Here is a 12,199-nt window from a genome sequence, read left to right on the forward strand (position 1 = left end):
GCATTGTTATTTTATTTTCGATTATTGATTTAATTGAAAAATGGTTGTTGAAACTTTGGTTGCATCTAGTTTGTTTATTCTTGAGAAACTTCTCTTCTGATATAAGGCTTACTAGATCAAAGTATTGACGGGATATTTAGAACAATCTTCGGATCTAAAGACATCTTGTGGTAATCCATTGTTAACAAACTCCGTTCTGTGTGTGATTGATCACAAGAGGATACAAGTTATGCTGTGCAGGTTATTATTGAAGACAAACGAATATTTGAAGGTGACGAAATTTTTCTTATTAGTTTTCATATCTTGTGAATTGTGTGCACAAACTTTAATCGGCTAGGATCCAACTAGAATCGTGTTTATTTTTGATATGATTGATTGGCTAATTGCATGATGTCGGCATCACCTTACAGTTACTCTTTGAGTTCTATATTGATTGATTGAAAATAGAGAATTTGGTTATTTCGGTAATCAAAGCCTAGGTTGATCTAACCAGACAAGGGAGTTTATTAGTTTATAACGAAAGAGCCCTTTGTCAACGACTCATAATATCTTATTACCAAAATTGAATAGAGTGTTTACCAAACAGATTTGTCCTTTACTGTTTGGAATACGATCAAAAGGATTGGTGATTCACGTGTGTGACTCTAGAAGTCGAAGGCGCCGGGCGAAAAAACTAAGTAGCTAGGGGTATTCTACTTGGTCTCAACTATACGAAATTGGTATTAGATTTTGTATAACACCTTAATTCTAAGAGTATTCAAAACTGGACTAGGTCTCTGGATTTTTATGCATTTGCGGTTTTCTCGTTAACAAAACCATAATGTCATTTAATTTACTTCCGCATTATAATTTGCTTATTATAATAAAGTAAATTACACATGTACGTTAATCCGAATTACTTGACATTTATCCGAATAGTCAATCGGTTTTATTACCGTAACTATTGTCAAGTAGATATCTTCTTGTTGTATTGTCTCGACCTCGTCCATAGAGAATCACACAAGGTATAGGAGTTAGGTTGTATTGTGGCGATTTTGTCCATAGACAATTACTTAAGATATCGGACTTATAGGTTGATATTTAAAATATTGTGGTGTATTTAGGTACCCTCGTCTTTTCAAAGTAACATTCACGTTCAATACACGAACTATGATAACATACTTGATGTTAATATATCTCTTATTTTCTCACGTACACAAACTGATTTGGTTAGTATACGAACTGTGTGATTTTAAGATGCCCCTAAACTCTTATTTTCCCACGCACATGAACTGATTTGGTCAGAACCCGATGTAACACCCAGATTCGGCAGGTAGGGTTCTCCGAATAGAATATAGATGATGGTTTGTCCTTTCCTAACAATGAGGCCTTTCAGCACAGTTGGCTCCAGAGTTGGCAGAAACTCATCAATTATGCATGCTTGGCCGGGAGTAATCCCGTAATGGGTGACCTTCCGGAAATTGATGTTGGATGACCGTAATGGTGGCCATTGAAAACCTCACACTTCCGGATAACTATAATATCTAAGTGGGGACAATATCAGTGGAGGGTAGGATCATTACGTGCGAGCTGTACAATCTTATGATGTTACTAAACCCTTTTTCCAACACAAATTGAATTTATCAGTTCATGAAGTATGCAGTTTTTAAAGGTTCTTGGACTTCGAGATGACAATTTTGTTCACAAAATGCTTTTCCAGTACACGAACTGGTGTTTCCTTTAAGAGTAATTGAACTCTAATTGCTCGATGATACACAAAGAACTTACCATTGTTACGGAAAACTCTGCCGATAGATTATATCGATAAATACGTGGGTGTATATTTTTCTTTGTAACTAAAAGGTAAACTTATCACATTCTTACACGATCAATCTATATTGAAAATTTTAGGTTACTTGGTATCAAAATAATTCGTAAATGTCAAAACTAGTTCACGGGCATAGATTTAATTATAAGCTACCTAACCTTGCTCATCCTTATAAATAGAGAACTTTTGGAAACTTAGAATCTCAATCATGGCACGTCGTGTTCTAGTTTCCTAAAGTCGACGTCTACAGAAAAGGTTTCCTCAAGAAACAAAATTAGCTTTCGAATTTTGAAGTATTCACGAATGGATTCATGAAGGCCGGTTAAACTATGTTTTACCTGATACTTATTTATATCAAGAATATGATCTTGATCAGCGTAGTTTTTTTCTATTTTAAGATTTTCTGTTATATTATACGTTCATTCAAGAACTGTCAATCAGGGAATAAGATTGATAGAAATTATATAGTGCTCTTCGCTTCAGACTTTGTAATTCCACAAGATTCATATGTGTTCTTAAATTAATCTTGTGTAGTAGGTTGATATTCGAAAGATTGTGGTGTACTTGGGTACCCTCATCTTTTCAATAACAAATTTAGCAACAGATATAAATGTTGCTTTAGTTATATTATACATTGTCATTAGGTCTAATAAAAGCAACGTATGAAACGTTTCTCTAATTAATTTAAGCACCGTTAGTAAACGTTTCCAAAAACTTGTGACCCCGTGGGCAATGTACTTAAGAGTTACTGAAATTATTAGCAACGAAAATAAACATGGAAAATCAGGGTTTTTGGTGTACTTTACCAACACTTGGTGGATTCAATTGAGCAGTGCTCTAACAAACAATATTCAAAAGATCAATGAAGATAAATTATCAGATATCTATTGAGAAATCACAAAGTCTGATACAAAAAGAACTTTTTGATTTCAACCTATCTTGCCTGAAAGAGATTACGAAAACCTCGACAATAGAAAATAAATATCAGGATACACGAACTATCAAGGTAAAGATAGGCGGACATGGATTCACGAATCCCCAAAGTGAAGTCTTTTAGTGGTAATCTAGTTGTGTTTCTAAGAGGAAACCTAGGTTCATACAAGACGACTCTAGATCGACTAGGACATAAAGTGTCAGAGATTGAATTTCCCAGTTGAAGAGCATCTTTATTTATAGATTTTCAAGACTCAGGGTTTCTTAGAATTCAAGCTAAAATAACTTAGGAATCAAGCAAACACTTTAGGTCTTGAAAATACAATAGAAGAATATACACAATAGTCCGGTTATAGAATCATGTATAATGACTTGTTTGGTTTGAAAAATATGCCATGTGAACAATAAACAATAACGATATTACACCACATAACATCCTCTTAACTCATTCTTCATACGCTTGATTCTAAGTTTCAACATCACAATAACCTACACATGTTCCAGAACAAATGTTGATGTTGACGCATTTGAATAACAAAAGCTTTACTCACCCTAAAAGAAAGCTAGCTAGATATTCAATCCAAACCTATTTGTTGTTCCCGTTTTATAGTATGAAATACTACACAACAAGATGATATTTTTCTCCCACTTAGTCTATGGTTTACTATTTTATTAAATATATATTATTCAGTGCATATATCCTTCCCCAGTGATTTTAAGCCATGCACCCGTATACTCCATATATTTCTCCCTTTTTTGTTACCAAATTGACAAAGACATGAAAAAATACAAGAGCAAACTGAAAGGATCTTACAAGTTCTAATGAAGATTTTCAAAAATTTAAGAGAGGCGGGAACCATCCATATTGTACACATAGCTCCGTCCTTTATTACTTTCCTTCTTGTATTTGAAATATCGCTTAACAATTATTGTAATATGGAATTGAACAGAACCCATCTTCTATTAATTCATCAGCAACCACCATAATCGTCTAACACTTCAAACCCATATCTTCACCAGTAGCAGCTAGACACCATTTTCCTGCTTCACAGCACAACATGTTCCTTGTTTCTTGGTCTTTAATATGCGACAAAACTCATTGATTTTCTGTTCTTCCCAACTCTGTTGTTAGAATTCGAAACCCAATCTCCAAAATACACAACAAACAAATTCATGTCTTACCCCTTTTTCTTTTTGATCTTACCTGTTGTTAAACTCGTACCATCAGCTAGAAACGAAAACAGTTGGGTAGACTTGGGTTTAGCAGAACGACTACCCAACTCATGAATTGAGAAGATAACTTCTTGACTTAGGTTTTTTCTAGGGTATAAGATAAGACTAGATTGAGGTACCCAAACTTATGAAGCATCTGCCTTTAATACTATTCATGGTTGTCCCTCAACTTTAGCTGGACCCAAGATATCCCTTGCTCGTGAAATGACAATTCTTCATTTTAGACAAATTCTTCTTATTTTTCTCCAAATGAGTCCAAATTACCTATCAACTAAAAACAAATGTAAAATACATAATTTAAAAGAAAATAACAAAGAAAGCATGATCAATTGATAATTATCAAGGTGTTTAATACATCTATCAGCCATCAGAATTACAAACGGTCCAAACTCGATTACACTATTTGGACTCTATCTTTGTTAAGGATAACAGAGAGAATGTTTATCCAGGGTTGGATAAGGAGATCACTACCGAAATTGGAATTGAAGTCTAATGTTTTCCGGAAAAACCCCTAAAACATCCTGGTTTGAGTAGAGAAGCAAAAAAAATGTTGTTTTCATGAACCCAAATGTAAAACGGTAGTTTAGGACCTAAGTTACTATAATTTAATTTCTCTATATAAATGATATTTCAAAAAAAAAAAACCTCTAACGGACACTTTCATCATGTTTAGATTTCAAGATGGCTTGGAGCTTCTCCAAAGGTAATGTGGTCAGTTCATTCGTGGAATTATGGGAAGACATCATTTATCTTACATGGTTGTCAATTTTCCTAAATATAAGGGGCCAAAAAAAAAAAAAACTTTCTCCAACCCATCTATCTTTTACTCATTTCTTTCCTAGTTTATCTCCTTATTTATATATTTTTTATTTGATTTGATAATATCATAAAATATATCAAAATCTCCATTGTTCTAGCATCTGCTGATACATAAACAAAGTCACACTTCTTTTCCAAACTCCAAATAAGTAGTAGTGATTACTCCATCACCACCGGCTATTTTGATTGCAATTACATGGGCTTTTATTCCATCACCGGCATCACAAAGAACAATTTTCTTTTGTGGATCGATATTATGAAACCTAATGTGAACTAAAACATGAATTTGTAGTTATTTAATAATCATATTGTTCTTTAATATTCATGTTAATTATGTTCGCGAAACATTCAAAGATACTGTCTTGACTTATGGATATGGACATCATTCACAACAAATGTGATAAAAGAACTAAAGATCGTCTTAATACCTTCAAATTTACGAATAATATTATTTTCCTCCTTATGAACACTTGATTTTGTTACTTGTTAATGTCCATACATGTAAGAGCATAGATCGGTTGAACTCACCAATCGTTGGTATGTCAAGTTTGGTTGTCCTATTTTAGTATCAAAACTCATCTAGACTCGCTTGATTTAATACCAGAGTCAACTTTGCTTAGGTTAGACCAGAAAGTATGGGAACGTTGAGACGTACAACTATTACTCCGAAGACCTGAAGAATGGGAAAAAGTAAGGACTACAACGACGACATCATCCTTTTACTTGAGATTAGTAATATTGACTTGAACTTGTGTCAATTCCTAGTGTATCTTTCAAGTCTTGCTATATCGAAAACATAACATGCGAAGCCATATATATTATATATTATACTCTAGTGGAGAGGTATGATCGTAATAGTACGATCGTAGTATTAAAGAATTAGACTACGAAGTATAATGCTTATCTTTTGAACTTCGTAGATATGACATTGACATAATCTTGTGTATAGTTTTACGATTATGTGTATGGGTATATGGTGAAGATTTCATCCTAGTATGCATACGTAACTCAATAGGTAGGGTACTTAAAGGTTTCTTAGGGAGGGAATTTTTAGGGGTTTCCTTAATTGATTCGCACCAGTCACACGGGTAATCTGTACGAGATCAATTTCGACCCAAAAGAAGGACACGAGTCGTACGCACACGGCCTTGCTGAAAACTCTTGCAATATGAAGAAATCATAATGACTCCAAAAATTTATGTCTCATAATAGAAGCAATTTTAGAGTACATGAGTAGCACCTTGTTTAACCAAACAATCAAAAAGAAAAGAAATTTTGACCACAAAAAGTCCGTCCTCCTGTCTCCACCTTATCCCCTCTACTTTATAAGGAAATGGGTATTTCGTTTATTACTAAATCAGAATAAACCAATGGATGCACTAATCGTGATCCATAAGTCCAGGATCTTACACCAATACCGGTTCATCTCAAAATAATGTCCAGGATCTTTAATCGTGCTTCTTTGTGTAAACACCAATGGATGCTTGGTTGTTTTACCAAGCTGAAGCTGAAGTCCAGATAGATATAAGATCTACTTGGTTGGTGGGTATTAACAAATACTGTTCATATTTGCAGTGGATTCTTCTTTTCCCAGTATCTGGGTATGTATTCCCCTTAGGTCCAAATGAGTATTCTCCCGTCTAACATTATTTGTCATGATGGTGGGTATGGTTTTAAATTTCATCATGTGAATTTGAATTCATTTGGCGATGAGTCATCATGTGAATTTGAAGTCATTCGGCGATGAGTCAACTGAGTTGATAAACCAATATTTGATATGAAAAATCCATTGAGTTTTAGTTCAAATGTACGTGACTGAAATTGTTGACTTCTATATTGTGTTTGGGCAAGGTTAACGATGATTCTAATTTAGTTGAATGCATTCTTTCTTTTTTTGTGAACAAAATCTAAGCCGACTTTAAAAAGACATAAAGTTGTTTAATCGTCAAGTAAAAGTACTCAAGAGAGTGTGATGTGTTCCAAGAGAAGTTCATCTTTTTTTATTTAGTTTTGAAGCAATTGGCATGATTTTTTTTCCTCAGTTCTATTTTCCTCCGCTGCATTTCATCCTTTGGTAGGATTAATTGACTCCTCCAATTATTTGTATGGATCCTCCGTAATACTTTGTAAAAATCCATCACAATTGTTTTGTGCTGTAGTATGTCCTTTTGTTTGGGCGCCTGTCGTCTTTAATTCAAACATTTCAATGTTAGATTAGTTGAATTCCGTAATGCTACTTTGTGTATTATAATAGTTAGTGCTAGATTAGTTTTTATCGTGTCGAATTTCCTTTATACCAAGTATGCGAAGCTGATTTATATGCATAACATAGGAAGATTCCTTCTAGGAATTGTTTGAAATTATGGTATTTCCAAATTGAGATATATCTTTGTTCCTTTTGTTGCTTCCAGTTCAAGCTTACCTTCATTTTAAAATAGTAATTTTTAACATGTTAGTGTACTCCAGTTTACATTTAAATGAATGATTTGCTTAAAATTTGGATGATCACCCATGTAAGATTTAACTTTGCCGCAAATGATAACCCACGCTGCTAATTATGAAGGCATTTTAACCACAACATCAGGTAGTACAGGTACATCTTTTGTCATGTCTCCCCACAAAGTCATTTGGAGCTCTTCTCCTTTATAATCAGAAATCCCTCTATAATGCATACTGAGTGTCATCTTTTATTACCTTATTTTTGTAAACTTTATATCTCTTTTATTTGTTTGGTTACAATTTTGTCTGGTCATTCTATCTTTAGACTTAGTTATCCATGTCAATATATGTTACACTATAACAAATTTGTTAAAATTAGTGTTTGTAAAACAGAACACTAAACTAAAAAATGACATTAATTCGAAAATGCACTGGTTACTTGTTATTTATGTCTCGATTCCATCTCGGCCTTTTATATCTTCAAATCATTCGAATGAGAAGTTATTCCTTTGAGTACACTTATATTATTCCAATTTGTCTGAGAAGATTGTCACGTGTTTCCAAAAAATGAAATACCCATCGCACACATTCCTTTCCCTGTAAAAGTGTTAAGTACATATATAGGGCTTTTAGTGGATTTTGCTATATTTGAATATACACGAAAAGAAATAGAAATTAAATCAGTGTAATTCATACATCTTTGCTAGTTATAATCTCGTTTAGATTTATATTTTTCAATGCCTTGCAATCCCGATCCTTATTTTCCCACAATAATTATTTTTGTTATTTGCTTCAGATTTAAGCATGGTAGAATCCCTCTAGTGAGAGATATGTCTGTTTATAAACTGCATGTATTAGTGACTGGTTGCGTACCTCTGTGGACGGATTAACAATATATAAACAGAAAGTAACACTAGTATGTGGTCTTTGTTGAAGCGTCATAGCCCAATACTTGCTTGTAACAGATAACCTACATAGATCCAAACAAAAGGCATGTCTTCTTGTAGTGAAAGACTTCGTAGTGCTATCTCACGTTGCAAATGATATGGAGCATTTTATTTAGTTGAAGGGACAATAGAGAATTGTCTCTCCCTTCAATTTTTTGGCAGTCACCTGCATTTAAATTTTTCCACCTATTTGTAGATCTCTGTACTCGAATTATAGTCGTGATAAATATGGCATTCAAAAAATAAGGAGGAAGATTGATAAAGGTTCATACCGTACTCTGAATTAAGAATTATGAGCTTAGGATCGGTTACACTAATTACCAGGACCCCTCATACCAAATTATAAGTCTAGGTATTGTGACCGGTATACCAAGAAACATAACCGAAGTTAAGATCCGTTCTACCAACTCACACATATTGGTCAGTCAAAGAATATGCAATGAATAGCCTGACCAATAAACTTATTGATTTCCCTTTCGGTTCGTGAAACATGTTCATGAATGTATTTCCTTTAAAAAAATGTAGAACATTGTATACTATGATGAAATCTTCACCATATACCCATACACATAATCATAAAACTATATACAAGATTATGTCAGTGTCATATATACTAATTTCAAAAGATAAGCGCTATACTCCGTAGTCTAATTCCTTAATACTATGATCATATTATTATGATCATGCCTCTCCACTAGAGTATAATATATAATATATACGGCTTCACATGTTATGTTTTAAATATAACATGACTTGAAAGATACACTAGGAATTGAAACAAGTTCAAGTCAATATTACCAACCTCAAGTGGAAGGATTATTTCGTCGTTGTGGTCCTTACTTCTTCTCATTCTTCGAGTCTTCGGAGTAATACTTGTACGTCTCAACATTCCTAGACTTTTTAGTATAACCTAAACGAAGTTGACTCTAGTACTTAATCAAGCGAGTCTAGATGAGATACTTGTAGTTGGTGTGACCGATCATAAGTGGTTGTGTGACTGATCCTTGTAATTGGTATAACCGATCCTAGTGACTGGTGTGATCGATTACAAGTAGATACCATGTATTATATAGGTAGAACCGATCCTAGTGATTGGTAATAACCGATCCGAACCCATGTATGTGACTTGGTAGGACCGATCACAACTAACCATTGTGACTTGGTTTGACCGATCACATAGTAGTCATGGAAGTCTGGTAGAACCAATTCCAAACTTGTTTGGAAGTGTGGTAGAACCTATTCCAAGATGCAAATCCATGTAGATATGAAATAAGGATTTGTAGTGGAAAGATGTCAACATACTTTGAACACGTACAATAACTCTTATCATTTATTGTTGAAATATATTGCTTGGTACTCAAGGAGATCATGTGCCGAAATAAGTTAAGAATATTTTAATTAAAGTTTTTGGTTTTCTATGTTTTAATTACCAGTAATTAATGCATAGCTCTAGAGACTTAGTAATTTACTAATTGGATATTTACTATGAGATATTTGGGAGAATATTGGACCAATATTTATTGGAATTAGGAAAACCGAATTTGGGCATTCATTGCATATCGCGAGAATATTTTCGGTTTTGGAAATTCCTTGGTGTCCAAACATCCTTGGTCTATAAATTCCTAAGTTTGCATTTCTATCAAACTATCCTAAGGGACACGCAAAATACAGTTCTTTTTGTTTCTGGTGGAGCCGTCTATTCGGAAAGGAAAGTATCCTAATTAGGTGAAATCTCTTACGACCGCTCGTTTAAAGACTTCTGTGGGATCAAGAAACTCTACGAGTACGTTGGTGGGAAACTAGGTAATTGCAGTGTTATTAGTTTTCGATTTGATTTGAATGGTTAACGGTTGTTGAAACTTTGATTGCACCTAGTTTGTTTATTCTTGAGAATCTTCTCTTCTGATATAAGATTCACTCAGACTAGATCAAAATATCGACGTGATCTTTAGAACTGTTTATAGATCTAATATATTTTGTGATAATCCATTGTTAACAGACTCCATTTTGTGTGTGATTGATCACAAGAGGATTCAAGTGTTGTTGTTGAAAATGCGGGGGTTCAACAACCACACCCAACAATTCGTTTGGAAATCTGAGGGGACTTACTCCAATATACTTTAAAGAGAATCAACTAGACAGTCAGACTCAATCTTTAGAAAAGTATATCAACGAGTTTATATCTCTATCTCTCAATTCAATTTACAATCATCAAATAGAAATTTGCGAGTCAGGTTGAATATAAGAGTAGTAACTTGAACGGTACCAAAGACTAATGTTCAAGGATCAATCAATTTCAATCAACAACCAAAGGTTGAATTTCCCAATTGATCGATTTAACGCACAACCTGTGATATTTCAATTATATAACAAAATATAATGCGAAAAATAAATAACACAGACACCAGAATTTTGTTAATGAGGAAAACCGCAAATACAGAAAAACCCCGGGACCTAGTCCAGTTTGAACACCATACTGTATTAAGCCGCTACATACACTGGCCTACTACCAATGAACTTCGGACTGGACTGTATTTGAACCCTAATCAATCTCACAATGTTTCAAGGTACAGTTACGTTCATTACGTCTCTGATCCCAGCTGGATACTACACACTTGATTCCCTTAGCTGATCTCGCCCACAACCAAGGGTTGCTACGACCCAAAGTCGAAGAATTGATAAACAAAGCTGTCTCACACTGAAAAGTCTATTGGAATAGATAAATCTGTCTCCCACAGAAAAACCTATGAGTTTTGTTCCGTCTTTTGATAAATCAAGGTGAACAAGAACCAATTGATAAGACGGTCTTATATTCCCGAAGAACTGCTTATTATTATCAATCACCTCAAAATAATCTAAATCGTATGGAAGCGAAACTAGATATCGTGGAATCACAAATGATGAGACGAAGGTGTTTGTGATTATTTTTTATCTTGCCTATCGGAGATTAAATCTCGAGCAAATCTTTGAGAAGATAGTACTCAAACGATGGAATCATACAAGATCAGAACACGCAACTACAGAGAAAATAGTTAGGTCTGGCTTCACAATCCCAATGAAGTCTTCAAGTCGTTAACCTACAGGGTCTAGGTTAAAGGAGAATCGACTCTATCTATGCAACTACTAACACACAAAAGTGTGGGGATTAGGTTTCCCAGTTGCTAGAGTTCTCCTTTATATAATTTTCAAATCAGGGTTTGCAATCTAAGTTACCTTGGTAACAAAGCATTAAATATTCACCATTATATGAAAAACCTGATTCAACCAAGCTAATATCTTTCAACCAGAATATCGAACTTAGCTTGTTACACACAAATGAAATGTACCCTCATTTAGGTTTATGTAACCTTACTGAAACGTGTACACCATGTTGGCTCAACAAAAGTTAACCGAAGTTAGCCATATGAACGCTCTCATATCAACCTTGTTCATCTTAACCATAACTATTTCAAATGACTCAAATGAAACTAGTTAAAGAGTTGTTCAATTGCTATATTCTCATAGAAGTATACAACAACACAATTGAAGCAAAATCGGTTTGATTCATTTTAATCAATTCATGAACATTATAGCCACGGTTTGCAAAGATTGCATTCCTTATTATATAAATATTTAAGTTGTACACAATCGATTTTAGAACTTTAACCTTCAAGTATGCAAACGGGTATGCATACTTGAAATACCAGGACCAAGATTGGGTTTCGCCAGTACACAAACGGGTACGCGTACTTCCAATCCCAGCAGAAATTCTCGTACATGAATCTCATGCCAGTACGTGAACGGGTACGCATACTTAGGTTCCCGGATTTCTCAAGCCAACAGGTACGCGTACGGGTATGCATACTATGTTTCCCAGACATGGATTACATATATGCAAGAGTACACAACATGTCACATCCAATAATGGTTAAGTGTTCTAAACTCTTATTTCAATCATTGAAACTTTCTTAGAGGATGACAATAGCCGTTTTCACACACTATTAGCATCAAAGCAATTTTCGAGTTATTGAAATAATCATAA

This window comes from Papaver somniferum, chromosome 2 (genome assembly GCF_003573695.1).
Source record: "Papaver somniferum cultivar HN1 chromosome 2, ASM357369v1, whole genome shotgun sequence".
NCBI classification, from domain to species: domain Eukaryota; kingdom Viridiplantae; phylum Streptophyta; class Magnoliopsida; order Ranunculales; family Papaveraceae; genus Papaver; species Papaver somniferum.